The sequence below is a fragment of the Saccopteryx bilineata genome, chromosome 7 (assembly GCF_036850765.1).
Source record: "Saccopteryx bilineata isolate mSacBil1 chromosome 7, mSacBil1_pri_phased_curated, whole genome shotgun sequence".
In the NCBI taxonomy this organism is placed as follows: domain Eukaryota; kingdom Metazoa; phylum Chordata; class Mammalia; order Chiroptera; family Emballonuridae; genus Saccopteryx; species Saccopteryx bilineata.
The window spans coordinates 78,600,054-78,615,834 of record NC_089496.1 but is presented as its reverse complement, the minus strand read 5'-3'; the positions used below and the strand labels follow the sequence as shown (position 1 = coordinate 78,615,834).

Genomic DNA, 15,781 nt, shown 5'->3' with positions numbered 1-15,781 from the left:
TGTTTTCAGTTGAGCATTTCACCCTTCCTCTGTTTTTCTCCCTGATATCCCTAAATCTAGGATACTTCATTTACTTCAATTCATCTACTTCAATTTCTCCAGAGGAAAAAATGTCCAGTCTCTGGCAAGGACATCATCTTGCTGTACGGGGGTGGGAAGAGTTAACTGAAGGTATGCTTCCTTTGACAGACTTAAAAATCAATACCTAGTTTCAGCCCTACGCTTCATTTCAAAGCCTCTAATTCCAGAGCATTTCTGGGAGTTCGGAAAATAAACTGGCTGCTCCTTCCCAATAGCTACTCTCAATCTTCTTTCAGAACATGTAAGTATCAACTTTCTCGCTGGACTACGCCAGTTGCCCAGGTCATTTGTTTTTCATCCTCCGAACGCTCGTGGGCATCTCCCATCTACTGCCACCTCTTCTCAGGTTTACCATTTCTATAGGGGTGTTTCGGGAGGGAATGACAGTAAACACATGGTCAGTCCACCAAATTCAAATCTAAAGTCCCTATAACTAAGCTTTACAACCATAGTAACTGCCCCAAAAGATGAGTCTTCATCAAGTTTTGGGGGGATTTTTGTTGGGTTTTGTTTTTTTGTATTTTTCTAAAGTGAGAAGTGAGGAGGTCGCCAGCTTGAGCGTGGGCTCATCTGGTTTAAGTAAAGCTCACCAGCTTGGACCCAAGGTCGCTGGCTCGAGCAAGGGGTTACTGGGTCTGCTGTAGCCCTACAGTCAAGGCACATATGAGAAGCAATCAATGAACAACTAAGGTGTCACAACAAAAAACTAATGATTGATGTTTCACATCTCTGTTCCTGTCTGTCTGTCCCTATCTATCCCTCTGTCTCTGTAAAAAAAAAATATATATATATATATTAGGCCCTGGCCAGTTGGCTCAGCGGTAGAGCGCCGGCCTGGTGTGCGGAAGTCCCGGGTTTGATTCCCAGCCAGGGCACATAGGAGAAGCGCCCATTTGCTTCTCCACCCCCCCTCCCTCCTCTCTGTCTCTCTCTTCCCCTCCCGCAGCCAAGGCTCCATTGGAGCAAAGATGGCCCGGGCGCTGGGGATGGCTCCTTGGCCTCTGCCCCAGGCGCTAGAGTGGCTCTGGTCGCGGCAGAGCGACGCCCCGGAGGGGCAGAGCATCGCCCCCTGGTGGGCGTGCCGGGTGGATCCCGGTCGGGCGCATGCAGGAGTCTGTCTGACTGTCTCTGCCTGTTTCCAGCTTCAGAAAAATACAAAAAAAAAATATTAGTTTCTACTTTTCTACTTTATTTTATTATACTTATTTTCTTTATTTTATGTGAGAGAAAGGGAAATAGAGGGACAGACTCCTGTGTGCACTCTGACAGAGATCCACCCAGCAACCCCATCTGGGTCGATGCTCAATCAACTGAGCTATCCTCGGCACCCAAGGCTAATGCTTGGGCTAACCAAGCCATCCTCAGCGCCCGGAGCCAACGCTTGAACCAATCCAACCACTGGCTGCAAGAGGAGAAGAGGCAGAGAAGGGGGAGAGGGAGAAGAAGAGAAGCAGATGGTCGCTTCTCTTGTGTGCCCTGACTGAGAATCAAACCCAGCTGGGCCAACATTCTATCCACTGAGCCAATCAGCCAGGGCCTGCTTCCTCGTCTTTTAAATAAAGGAGTAAATTCCTTGTCTTTAAGGTACATTCCAACTCTATGGACTAAAAGCTCGGAAAGGCTTTAATATTTAACAACAAATACATTCCAGAATGTTTCAAAGACACTGACCTAAATATATCATTTTAACATCTTGGTCTCATAGTTCCTGCAGATCAGTGACCTTCTACCTCATGCTTGTGTCACTTCACCACCCTCAAATGTAGCCAGACTTACAATTGACATCACGGCTCAAAACTGATCCCCCCATCAGGATAAGATACTCTGAAAGTCCCTCATTCCCTTTGCCACGAGCCTCAGGACCACCTCTCCACATTCCCATTTCTTTCTTTTCTTTATTCTTGCTAAACCAGCCACTCACTACACATTCTAATCTCACTCCCCCCCCCCCATCCTCCCAGCCCATCAACACTCGGGTTTCACTTGCCTTCCTACTTAACTGAGGACCCATATGGAGTCGGCAGTTTCCACAATACTCACACTACCTCCGCTTCCAACCTTCTGAGTATTGCTAGAGAAAGCCATCAATGCAGGGAAGATCCATTTTATCACAGGGCTAAGGCCTTTCAGCAACTTGTCAGGCCATCAACCCTTCCTGTGCTCTGTCACGTGCAAACCCACAGCTACTCTAAACCCTTCCCCACTCTCCTCCACCTTTTACCTCTTACTCCCAGCTTACTTTCAGCAAATCAACTGGCCTCCTCTGTTATTTCTTTCCCAACAGAAAAGAACCAACCCAGTTCAAATACAGCCACCCTCCCTTCCCAGCTTCCAACCTTCCTCTCTAAATCTGTTTCTCTTTGCCTTCATTTAACCTCTTTTTTCTTCCATGTTACATCTGTTTTTCCGTGAATAAATACTTCATCTGTGTCATGACCAGGGTCATCAAATAATGTATTATTCATAAAGGTAGTTCTGTTAGACTAAAAATGGGCATTATTCATCCAAACAGAAGTTCAAATATTATCATTAAAGTGGGATAACAGGTGTGAACTGAGACTGTCCTGGGCAATCCGGATAGATGGTCACCCTATCTTACTCCTACCGTACTTGTGGACAGCCTGGCACATCAATCACCCTCCCACCCCCTCTCTGAATCTTCTGTTCCTTCCTCTCCACTGACAGCTACTACATTCTTGGGACCTACTTATGCTTCGTTTTTAAGGAAGTTTCACGGGCACTCTCATCGCCTCAAGTCATCGTCCTCGACGATTTTCACAGTCCAATCAATACTTACGCTGCCTCTCCCTCTTTCCTCCCCATTCAGGCGTTCCTCAGGTACCTGGCTGACTTCTGTCTCCACTGCCCTGCTGACCCAATCCTCAGAGACGATTGACAATGGTCTCACCGACAAATCTAATGCCCTCTTCTCAGTCTTCAGTCTCAGCCCTCTTCTCTATTAGCCTCTCCAAATTCTCCTTTCTCGCCTTTTAAAAAAAATGGGATATTTTGCTTGTTTTTCTCTTGTTTCCTTCTTCTCAGTCTCCTATCATCCTCTGTCAGTCGCCCCCTCCAAGGGCACAAATCATAGTTTAATCCAAGGCCCTACCCTGGTCTCTGATTCTTTTCCCCATACTCTGAACCCTTTTCAGAGCTTCACCATCCCTCTAATAAGGATGTTCCCAGATCTTCCTTTATTTTAGTGGCGCCCATCCATCTGGATTGTCCACAGGCACAAAAATATTAATATATCCAAATTCAAACCTATAATAACTTCCATTAATTATACAAGTATCTGCTGACTGCACCATACTTGGGGTGCCTTTAACTAGTGGCCCTTCCTATTTCAATTCCTGCCATTGCTGTCCAAAGTCACTCATTTCAGTCCTTGACTCCTCCCTCCACTCCCTCATCCAATAGTCAACAAGTCCTGTTGCATTTACTTCTAGTGTCACACCCAACCCACCTGTTCCCCACCCTAATTTAGGTTTCCACTGCTTCTCTTAAGACTATTTTAATAGCTTCCTTACTGGGGCTACCTATTGCTCCTGCCATGAAGATTAATCTTCTTAAAGCATAGCTTTAATTACATCGTCCCCCCACTTAACTACCTCTGATGGTTATCTACTGCCTACTAAACAGCATTCAAGATCATCACAATATGGTCCTAATCTTGCCACGCAGCTTTCTGTCCCACTATACTGCCCCCAGATTCCAGCCCCTCCAGCTTAACCGCGTTCCCCTCCATTCCTGGATACCCTTCAAGTCTTAGTACAGGCTAGTTCCCACATCTTTGCCAGTTTAAGTTCCATCAATTCTTTTTTTTATTTTTTTTTTATTTTTAATTCTTTTTTTACAGGGACAGAGAGAGAGTCAGATAGAGGGATAGATAGGGATAGACAGACAGGAACGGGGAGAGATGAGAAGCATCAATCATCAGTTTTTTTCGTTGCGACACCTTAATTGTTCATTGATTGCTTTCTCATATGTGCCTTGACCATGGGCCGTCAGCAGACCGAGTAACCCCTTGCTCAAGCCAGTGACCTTGGGTCCTCGCTAGTGAGCTTTTTATTTGCTCAAGCCAGATGAGCCCATGCTCAAGCTGGCAACTCCGGGGTCTCGAACCTGGGTCCTTCCGCATCCCAGTCTGACGCTCTATCCACTGTGCCACCGCCTGGTCAGGCGAGTCCCATCAATTCTTTAAGGCTTTGCTCAACAGTCCTTAATTAAGTCTTCTCCAAATTTTCCTTCTCTGAAGTCATGAAACATTTTCATTATGCCTCTGACAGTTCTTCCACGTAAAACAGCCTTTGATCACCTGTCTTATACCTCCTACATGACTCTTAAGCCTCTTAGAGTTGTTGGCCCTGGCCAGTTGGCTCAGTGGTAGAGACTTGGCCTGGAATGGGGAAGTCTCGAGTTTGATTCCTGGTCAGAGCACACAGAAGAAGCAATCATCTGCTTCTCTATCCTTCCTCCTCTCTTTCTTCCCCTCCTACAGCCATGGCTTCATTGGTTCTAGCAAAGTTGGCCTCCAGAGCTGAGAATGGCCCTGTGGCCTCTGCCTCAGGCACTAAAGAAAATGGCTCCGTTATTGAGCAACAGCTCTAGATGGGCAGAGCATCGCTGCCTAGTGGGCTTGCCAGGTGGATCCTGGTTGGGGCACATGTGGGAATCTGTCTCTCTGTCTCCCCTCCTCTCACTAAAATTTAAAAAAAAAGAAGAAAAGAAAAGGTATCCATGTCCGATTAACCTATATACTCCTTATACTGCCTTGTATATTGTAAGCTGAAACACTGAAATAGTTAACTTTGTATCCATTATATAGAATGTAAAATAATGAAAATGCAGTTAGTATCATCAAAGTTAATTATGCTAAAATTCTTAGGAATGCCTAGAAACTAACCATTTTTGCCCTGGCCGGTTGGCTCAGCGGTAGAGCGTCGGGCGTCAGCCTGGCGTGCGGGGGACCCGGGTTCGATTCCCGGCCAGGGCACATAGGAGAAGCGCCCATTTGCTTCTCCACCCCCACCCCCTCCTTCCTCTCTGTCTCTCTCTTCCCCTCTCGCAGCCAAGGCTCCATTGGAGCAAAGATGGCCCGGGCGCTGGAGATGGCTCCTTGGCCTCTGCCCCAGGCGCTACAGTGGCTCTGGTCGCGGCAAAGCGACACCCCGGAGGGGCAGAGCATCGCCCCCTGGTGGGCAGAGCGTCGCCCCTGGTGGGCGTGCCGGGTGGATCCCGGTCGGGCGCATGCGGGAGTCTGTCTGACTGTCTCTCCCCGTTTCCAGCTTCAGAAAAATACAAAAAGAAAAAAAAGAAACTAACCATTTTTGAAGTTCTTCTTGTTAGATCAGTATGAACCATTTTATTTAAACTAAAATTACAGGAGAATTATGCATTTTCTATTGGTTTCTTAAACTATAGAGATGGACAGAAACTTAGAGATTATTTAATTCCCCTTTCCAATTCTCCAGGTTACAAAACTAAAGTTGGAACTCCAGTGGCGCAATTGGCCAGCGCGGTACTTATACAGAAAACTGAAGCTTTGAGAGATTAAGCTGTTCCCATTTTTTACAAATGGTCACACAAATCATAAGTCATAATTACAGCTGTTACCATTCATTAAGGGCCTCGCATACACCAGGTACTTTGCATATGTTATCCTAGTCTTACAACTCTCCTTCAAGGTGAGTAGTATTACCCCCACTTTAGAGATGAGAAAATGCTCATAAAAGAGGTAACTTACTCCAGAGAGCCCAGCCCTGTTTGTTCCGGGCAGAGCTGAGCTTCAACCCTAGTTCTATCTGGCGGTGAAGTCTAGGTTTTTTTCATTGGGCACTGTGGCTGAGGCAAAACCAGGTGTCTTTCCTGCTGTTTCTCCAGTGAATAATTATGCTAATTGACCCTGGCCGGTTGGCTCAGCGGTAGAGCGTCAGCCTGGCGTGCGGGGGACCCAGGTTCGATTCCCGGCCAGGGCACACAGGAGAAGCGCCCATTTGCTTCTCCACCCCCCCTCCTTCCTCTCTGTCTCTCTCTTCCCCTCCCGCAGCCAAGGCTCCATTGGAGCAAAGATGGCCCGGGGCGCTGGGGATGGCTCCTTGGCCTCTGCCCCAGGCGCTAGAGTGGCTCTGGTCGCGGCAGAGCGATGGCCTGGAGGGGCAGAGCATCCCCCTTGGTGGGCGTGCCGGGTGGATCCCAGTCGGGCGCATGCGGGAGTCTGTCTGACTGTCTCTCCCTGTTTCCAGCTTCAGAAAAATACAAAATAATAATAATAATAATTATGCTAACTAAGCAAGCACATACCCTTACAGGTTGTAAACCATTTTATCCTGGAGGCATGAAAACTAAACAGTAGCTTTGTTATTATTATAAAACCTCTAAGGCTAATTACTCCCAATATTCGGACTCTGCCAGAAAACATCTTCAATCTGGAAAACTGATATATATGTTTTCCCATGTTTTCAATTCTTAAGTATGTATTCGACTTAAAATACATTGTCCAACTACATTCAACAAGTATTTGTCAGGCCCCTAGCTGTCCAAGACACATGAGAGGGTACAAAGTTGAATAAAATACGGTTTTGCTCCCTAAGAGTTCACAAGCAAGAAGCAGGGAATCAATTGGAGAAATCACTCCTCCCTCACTTGTGGAAACTCGGGCTAATTTGGGGACTACCAACAAAAAGTCCGGAACCCTTGGTTTTCATCTCAGCCCTGCATCTTGGGCAAGTCATCACACTGTGCTTTAATTTCCTCAAAAGGTGATTGTTAAAAAGCAACGAACTATGCCAAGCAATTTCAAGGTCCTTTTTAGCTTTAAACTTCTATGATCTCTGAGCTCACTCTTGAGATTATGCTTCTGTAAGTGACCAGAGCCACTGTCACAGAAGGGGAACTGCTGGATGCCTAATCTTTAGCAGTGACTTTGGAAGTACTGAGTTCTAAAACTACTGCTACAAGCTTAAAACTGACTAATATCCTTCCCGAGTTTATTATTTATAAATAATATAAAGTTAACTAAAGTTTACTCTGTAAGGAGGTAGTGTTAAGTACTATATTCAAATTGTTCTCCCACTAGGTCATTGATTATACCTTTAATTTTTTACAAATATAATGTTAAATAACTTCTGAAGTCTATCTTTCTGTGCAGTTAAGTTAGCAAGACTAACAACAAAGCAGAGTTAAGACTTCTGCAGAGATGTAAATCTTGTATTCATTAGTTATTACTTCATATTAAGTTCTACCTGCTCAGACTGCAGCTACATTCGAGGTTGATGCACAGGCAGTGGGAAGAGACGAGTAAAGAAATATCAGTATTTTAAATGAGTCAAAACATACAGTACTATGGGAACTTGACTTTCCTGATTCCATTTCAACATCCTACCTTTTTTTTTTTTTCAATTGGCACAGATAATATTTTTAATCCTCCACTGACTTACACAGTAACACACTTTCTCTTTAGGAAGGTCCACATGCCTTCTCTTTCTTCATACTTAGCATTTTAGAATGTGATGGCACAAACCCATCTTGTACTGTAAACTAACGGCACAGATGAAATCAATCAATCAATCAAAAAAAAATAGAAGAGAAAAATAGAACTGTACCATCTTAGTACCTGGCCCCACAAAGGCACTGAATTTAAACTGTCCAAGACATCACTACCAAGAGTTAGGGAAAAAGAATTTATTTATTCACTAGTGTAGTCAACAAATACTGAGTGCCTAAAATATGCCAGGCATAGTTCTAGGTGCTATAGTTAAAGCAATGAATAAAACAGGAGAAAATTCCTGCCAGAGTGGAGCTTACATTCTAATGCAGAGAGACAGGATTTAAAGAACACCTAAATAAAATCGTTTCACATAGCAATGAGATACTATGAAGAAAATGAAATTAGCCTGACCAGGTGGTGGCGCAGTGGATAGAGTGTCGGACTGGGATGCAGAAGGACCCAGGTTCGAGACCCCGAGGTCGCCAGCTTGAGCGCAGGCTCATCTGGTTTGAGCAAAAAGCTCACCAGCTTGGACCCAAGGTCGCTGGCTCCAGCAAGGAGTTAACTCGGTCTGCTGAGGCACCCGGTCAAGGCACATATGAGAAAGCAATCAATGAACTAAGGTGTCGCAAAAAAAAAAAAAAAAAAAAAATTAATTAGGAGGTGCTTCTTGCAGTGACAGGTTGACAGGTAAAAAGCTACTTAAGGTGATCTAGAGGGCCTTGCTAAGCAGACTAATAAGTGGATGAGAAAATTTTACTCTTAATCCTACAAGGGTGGGTTGAGGTGGGAATGAGTCAAGTTCGTCTTTCAGGAGGGTCACAATGGTTAAAAGTTTCATATCAATGGCAAACCATTAGGATTTGGCTTTTAACCCTCTTGTTCCCTAAATCTTTAAGTAGGACTTCTTTACTTAGGAGCCACTTACCTTTCTTTTAAATACACTAACTTGTTAAGTTTTGCTAATTAGTGGTACTTAAGTAGAGGCAATTACTAGGATTTTCTCAGAGCCCAATACCTCACTCCACAGCATCAAAATTCTGAATGAGACAGAATTTAGCTCTGCTTCGATTCAGCGCCCCTCCACCGACTCTTAAACGCAGCCAGGTGGAATCCTGTAACCCTTCCAAGAACTTGAAACAAGCCTTCGGGAAGTCTGAGAAACCTGAAGGCCCCCAAGTTCCCCCAAATCGTGGAAGAGGTGAAGAAAGAAACCGCCACTCTTTTGCATTAACTCTTCCCCGCCCCTCCAGGCGTCATCGCTGCAGTAGGGCTGCTGTCCCAGGGTCAGAGGCACGCGGCGAGAACGCGCGCGTGTATCCCCCCGCGTGAATCATCGGTGCCGGTCCGCGGAGCGATGATTCATTCACCGCTCTGGAGCTTACGGCCACACGTTCCGGGCGTACTATGACGGCCGCACACACAGCTTCCTTAATATTAAACAAATGTTTTAAAGTACAAACGCCTGAAGCCAGAAACGCGTTAACCAAGGCCAGGCGGCGGAGAGCAAAGGCACGTTTCGCCCGCTGCCCGAGTGTTCCCGGGTCCGGGAGGGGAGCTGCGACCATGTCCATCCACTCCTCGGGTCCCCACTCCACCCACACCCGGCACGCGCGCGGGCGACGCCCGCAGGGGGTGCGGAGGGCGCACAGGTGGGTCCCCGCCCGACCCTGCCTCCTGCCCCTCCCGCCACTCGCGACAGGCCGACGCTCCCTAGCCAACGCGCCTCCCGCTCGCCCCTTTCCTCTCCGTGACATCTTATATAATAACCCGAGCGAGTGCAAACGGAAGCGACGCGCGCTGCCGGGCCTGTCCCCCGACCAGGACCAGATGCTTGCGCCCCCAGCCCACGGCCCCCGCACTAGGCGCCCGGGCGCGCGGCTCCCGGGCGGCGGAAGGACCCGAGCGCCAAGTCGGCTCATCCCTTCTCCGAGAAAGCGCTGCTGTGGCCGGTCCCCGTCAGGAGCCGCGAGCGTCACCAACTGCGTCAGCATCTTCAAACACATTTCATGGTCTCCCCCAGCCAGGGAGCCGGCTGCTCCGGTGGCGGGGCCGCGGCCGGGGCTGGAAGGAAGCCCTTTGGGGTGGAGAAACTTCCTCCGGGCCCTCCCCTCGTCCGCACAGCGCCCGGCCCTGCCGCGCCGCCCGCCCCCCGCGCAACCCGCCAGCCCGCACCAATGTCAGGTTGGGCAACTTGTGACCCCCGGGGGCCGGGCCGTCTCCTCCGGCCCGCCAGGCTCGCCCGAAGCCGGGGGCCTCCCCCGGCCCTGCGGGAAATAGCGACGTCAGAAACTTCCCCGGGCCGCGCGGGGCGGGGAAGCCGCCTGGGGCTCCGCACATCGCCCTTACCTTGCTCTCAAGAGGCCACGATCCCGGCGAGCGGCGCGGGGCGCCTGGTGCGCGAGCGCGCGCGCGCGGGGCGGTAGGTGAGGGAGCCCGCGCCGGCGGGGGCGGGGAGGCGGGGGTGCGAGCGACTCGGGGCGGAGGGTGGGCCGGCGGGCGGGCGCGAGGAGAGCGAAGCCCGCGGCAGCGGCGGCGGCGGCGGGCGCGGGGCGAGCGCGCCGAGGGGGCGGAGGAGTTGCCGTGGGTTTGTTTACGCATTGCTGCCCGGCTCGGGGCACAGCCCGCACTCCCTGATTGGACACAAACTGGGGCACAGCCTCTCGCTGCCGCCCGCCCGGCCTCCTCTAGCTGCCGCCGCGCAGCTCTGGGAGCGCCCTGCCCGGGACGGCCCGCGGCGGCGCCGGGGCCTGGAGGGGACGAACCGCGGTGGCTGCCATTGGCCGCCGTGGAGCCACACGTTTGCCCAGAGCTCGCAGATGCCCACCTGTAGTGGTGGATTGGCAAGGAGAAATTCGAAACTTCTGACGCTGGAGACTTCATGGCCAGCCCCTATCTTTCATCCAACCGTAAAGGGCACTCTTTTCACCCCACAGAAGGAGGAAGCTTGCTCTTAGATAGAAAGGCAGCGTAAATGTTGATATGCCCCTGGGCGATGATGAAGCCGATGCTTCCTGTATAAGCTATCCCTGGCAGCTCCAGTTCCTTCCCCTGTCTCCAGCTTCTCTGCTTATAGTACGTCCGCCTGTGCAGCATTCAAAGTTGCCATCTCAAAAGTGACCTTGCCTCATGGTGCTCAAGATCTTCCAATGATTCCCCATGTTCTCAAGTCCCAATCCTTTAGTCTCAGAGTCCTTCATGGCCAGCGCCCCTATCTTTCAGCCTCCTCTCTACTGCCCAGCCATCGCCCGTCAGCCTGGTCTAAAGACAACACTTCAAATGTTCTTTCATAATTGATTTTGACCCTGCTCTGTTATCTGCCCGGAATCCAGAAAACCCCAGAGCTCCCTCCACCTGTCAGACCCTCAGAGACTCAGCTTCCCTGTGCAGCTTTTCCTTACCCCCGCAAAATCCCCTCTGTGGCTGCAATCAACCTAGCTTGAGGGTCGGTCGTGTGCCTACTCTGTGCCCCCAGTCGTCTACGGATTCCGGATTCCTAAGAACAAGAGCCCGGCAACGGGGCTCTGGAGATGGGAGAGATGAACACTGTAAGAATAAAATGGCCTCTGAATGTCTGCAACTCTGCTGGGACTGTAAAAACTCAAGAGTCTCTATCAAGAGAGTGTCTTGGATAGAGGTTCACAAACCTCATCCTGCAAGAAGCAAACACTTCCAAGAACTGAGAACGTGCTTCGTTGGTCCTGTGTCTCTGTCTCCTCCCCACCACTTGTAGCTATGTACCCTCTATGCACATAATGGGCTCTTACTAACACCGGGGGGAATAAAACTCAGATATTCTTTAAGTTAAGGCTCTAGTAATCAAAGTGAATATAGTAAATCAGGAAGAAATAGACATGAATGGCCATGAACCCAGTCATTTTACAGGTAGTTCCTAGGCTTCCAGTCCCTCAGCTCTTGACAGTATGACTCGCCAATCAGGCCCTGGAGAAGTGGACCCTGGCCCTTCCTGACTTGTGCTGCTTCCTGATGTGCTGCTTCCATTGGGAAAGCTGTCTTTGAACTCTGAGGGTGAATCCATATGTAAATAAAGTTTTCTTTCCCAGAGAATTCAATAGTGATCATTTAGTGCAGTGACTTGGTTACACAGGGTTGAAGGTGCAACCAGGGGCAGGTGAGGCAATTAGGACTGTAGATTAGCAATTGCTGGATTCGTCTTCTCCCTTACGGCTGGAGGGACAAGGGCAAGAGGCTGCCAGACCCTGAAGGACTTGTCCAGTGGGAGTCGGAGCCAGGAAGGAAATGCAGCTACTGCTGGAGATGCCTCCCAAAGCAGAGTGGGAGAAATCCCCTGACTTCTTTCCTCCAACCTACCAGGGCCACCCAGTGGTAGAAAGCAGGAGAAGCCAATGGACGGAATGACAGACCGGCAGGGGTCAGAATCTCTACAGAACAGGTCTGAGTGGGAGGAGGAGGGGTCTGAGAGAGCAGTGGGAAGTAACTGGTACTCCCAGCTTGGGCGCTGCACCTGGTTACCTCTGTGACTCTTCCTTCAGGTCCGATTCTGCAGGGGCAACACAACCTTTTCCTTTTTGAGTCCCAGAACTCCCTTGTTCTTTTTCCTCTTTGTCCTTCTGTTTCCATTTCTCTATTCTATTTTCTTTCTTAACACATCCCTGTTCATCCTTATCCCTGCCATGATTCCTTTACATTTCCCTTTTTTTTTCTCTCTCTCTCTCTCTTTTTTTTTTTTTTATCTCTGGCTCTCATTTTTCTTTTTGTCTTCCCACATACCTCCCCCCTGACTTCTCTTTTCCCCACCAAGTCTCTTCTCACTTCCGCTTGTCTACTCCTTCCTGGGCAAGATGGGTTAGCCTTGTTCAGCATGACAGAGATGAGAGGTTTCTATGGTAAGTCATGGAATTCGGAACTCTCACATTGTTGCCTCTCTAGGCACTGTGCTAGATTGTTCACGTGTTACCTCATTTCATCTTCAACTCACACTTATTAGCTGAGCACCACTGAATATAACTTCAGTGGCTTTACTATTGCCAATCACAGATAAGGCCTTGCTGGTGTGGGTCATCCTCAACAGTGGTGATGGTTCTCTTACCTTTCTTCATCGGTGTCTCCCTCCATTCTTTCTTCATTATTCTATATCTTTTCCTTTCATCAGCACAGGTATTTCTCCCAAATCCCAACCCTTTAGAGTAAAATACAGCCCTTTAAATACCTAAAGACTGAGAATGCCTACTTGGGGGAGGTAGCACTTTATTAGCTGGCTCTTGGAAGATGGGCAGAATGTCTACAAATGGAGACTGGGGAGGACATTCTTGGGGGAACAGTGAATATTATGACCCTACTTAACTGAAACCCAAAAGAGAGCCAGGAAATAAAGCCAGATTTCAGAAATTTGTCTTTAGATCTCAATTCTCTAAGACGGAGACAGACTACTCAAAAACACAGGTTAACCCTAACTATATTAAACATGTAATTCATACAATTAGAATCATAGCAGTTGAAATCCAGAAAGACGTTGTCGGGCCCAACTTGCCCATTTTTAAGTCAGGGTACTGAGCCTAAAAGACTTAGGTTTTAGAGTATCATGGTAGTTAAACAGGAGCACTAGTGAGTTTGACTACTTGTATTCAAGTCCGTGCTCTGACAAATGTTAGACTGTATGACCTTGAACTTATTTGTGTTTAACTTTTTTTTTTTTTTTTTTTTTCTGAAGCTGGAAACGGGGAGAGACAGTCAGACAGACTCCCGCATGCACCCGGCCAGGATCCACCCGGCACGCCCACCAGGGGCGATGCTCTGCCCACCAGGGGGCGATGCTCTGCCCCTCCGGGGCGTCGCTCTGTTGCGACCAGAGCCACTCCAGCGCCTGGGGCAGAGGCCAAGGAGCCATCCCCAGCGCCCGGGCCATCTTTGCTCCAGTGGAGCCTCGGCTGCAGGAGGGGAAGAGAGAGACAGAGAGGAAGGAGAGGGGGAGGGGTGGAGAAGCAGATTGGCACTTCTCCTGTGTGCCCTGGCCGGGAATCGAACCCGGAACCTCTGCACGCCAGGCCAACGCTCTACCACTGAGCCAGCCAGCCAGGGCCAACTTTTCTCATCTATAAAATAGGAAAAATGATAGAAAACATCTCAATGGGTTCTTGTGAGAATTAAATGTTCTTACGGGTAAAACATATAGCACAGAGCCTGGCATATAGTCAGTCTTCAATATTTATAGGTGACTATTATTTTGACTTCTTGTGGCTATTCAGCTAGTAAATACCAGAGCCAGAACTAGTCCTTCAAAGTCTTTTAAGCCATAATTGAGTCAACTTCATTAATAGAAGTTATGTCGTAGGGTGCTTGTTGAATGCCACCTGTAAAAATAGTGCTCCGTGGATCTGCTGTTTAAAGAAGATTTCAGTAATCCTACTTGTTCCTGTCCCTCTCCATTTCCCTCTGCCACCCACCCCAGCAATCCTGCTCTGCAATCGGTACTACATCCTGGGAAGCTCCAGAGAGAAAGGGGATGTGAAAAATAAGCAATGAACATGTATTTCATAGTCAACAATAGAGTTTACACGTTCTGATCCAGTCAAATTTTACTAATTTAAACTTCCAAGGGCCATTTCAAAAGGACCATTTAAGTTTCAAAAACTCCTTGAACTAGAGGCAGTTGAATTATGATTGGTCATTCCTCAGCCTACAGTGTCAAACCTACCAGCTTAAATTTGCGCAATTCCTTAGAGGAATTCACTGGGACCGAGAAAATGCCTTTTTCTAATTGAGTGTCACATCCTTCAGCAAAATTGTAATGGAAGAGAATCTTCTTTGTTCCTCTACCTTTCCTTTCCGAGTCCCTGGTCTCACTGTTGAAAACTCCCCAGCACCATGATCTTCATGCAGTCTGTTCTCTAGACTCTAAGCTTCCTGAGGAATTGAACCACAATTTACTTACCTTTTTGTCTCTAGAACCTAGCTTAGTATCTGGGGCCTAGCAGGCACCCACGTGTTGTTGAACTGACTGATTTGAGTAATACCACACATACCAAAAGCATCTCTTCCTCCTCCCCCTTCAAATCCTTGTTTCCTCAGTTGACTTGTCCTTAGCTGGTTGTCAGCCTGCTACACTAATTCACCCAGAAGCACTAACCCTATTCAGCAATAGCTGAATGTGAAATAAATGTGTACTTACAATGTAAACTACATTTGAAAGGGTTTATTTTTTTAAAAAAAATCATTTTAGAAAGGAGAGAGAAAGGGAGAGAGAGAGACAGAGAGGGAAAGAGAGAGGAGAGAGAAGGTGGGGAGGAGCTGGAAGCATCAACTCCCATATGTGCCTTGACCAGGCAAGCCCAGGGTTTCGAACTGGTGACCTCAGCATTTCCAGATCAACACTTTATCCACTGCACCACCACAGGTCAGGCTGAAGGGGTTTATTTGAATGCTGTAAATCCAGGCAGTATTTTAAGAGGGTCAGGCAGATATTTTAAGGGCAGTTGGACTGTCCTAACACCATCACATCACACCACACAAACTAAAGTGTATCTTTTCCATAAATAAAGCCTATCTGATTTTCATTATTACACATTTTACTTTAGATGTCTTAGGTTAATTTGTACATGGCCTCCATTTTACATGGGGCTACATTAATTATCCTGCCCAAGTCATTTTTTTAAAAAAACACAATTTTCTTTAATCTTAAAGATGTCAATCATTGTACCAGTTTTCTGTTTTACTTCAAAGCCAGACTAATGAATATCTTGATCATTTACTGATTCTTTTTTCTTAAAGAATTTTTTTTTAGAAAAGAATTTTTTTTAGATTTTTATTTATTTATTCATTTTTATTAGAAAGAGAGGCCCTGGCTGGTTGGCTCAGTGGTAGAGCGTTGGCCTGGCGTGCAGGAGTCCCGGGTTCGATTCCTGGCCAGGGCACACAGGAGAAGTGCCCATCTGCTTCTCCACCCCTCCCCCTCTCCTTCCTCTCTGTCTCTCTCTTCCCCTCCCGCAGCCGAGTCTCCATTGGAGCAAAGATGGCCCGGGCACTGAGGATGGCTCTGTGGCCTCTGCCTCAGGCACTAGAATGGCTCTGGATGCAACAGAGCGACGCCCCAGATGGGCAGAGCATCGCCCCCTGGTGGGCATGCCGGTGGATCCCGGTCGGGCGCATGCGGGAGTCTGTCTGACTGCCTCCCCGTTTCCAGCATCGGAAAAATGAAATAATAAATAAATAAAATTTTTAAAAAAAGAGAGA

At 48.1% G+C, this 15,781-nt stretch overlaps 1 protein-coding gene across 1 annotated transcript in view; it reads right to left on the bottom strand.

Annotated features, from left to right (window-relative positions):
• The window catches only part of PCGF5 (polycomb group ring finger 5), a 125,786-nt gene extending 115,735 nt beyond the window's left edge, over positions 1 to 10,051 (bottom strand). The window contains exon 1 of the mRNA XM_066240231.1: positions 9,920 to 10,051. The gene's annotated coding sequence lies outside the window, so the exon portion shown is untranslated. The remainder of the gene's footprint in view (positions 1 to 9,919) is intronic.
• Between the last annotated feature and the right edge of the window lie 5,730 nt (positions 10,052 to 15,781).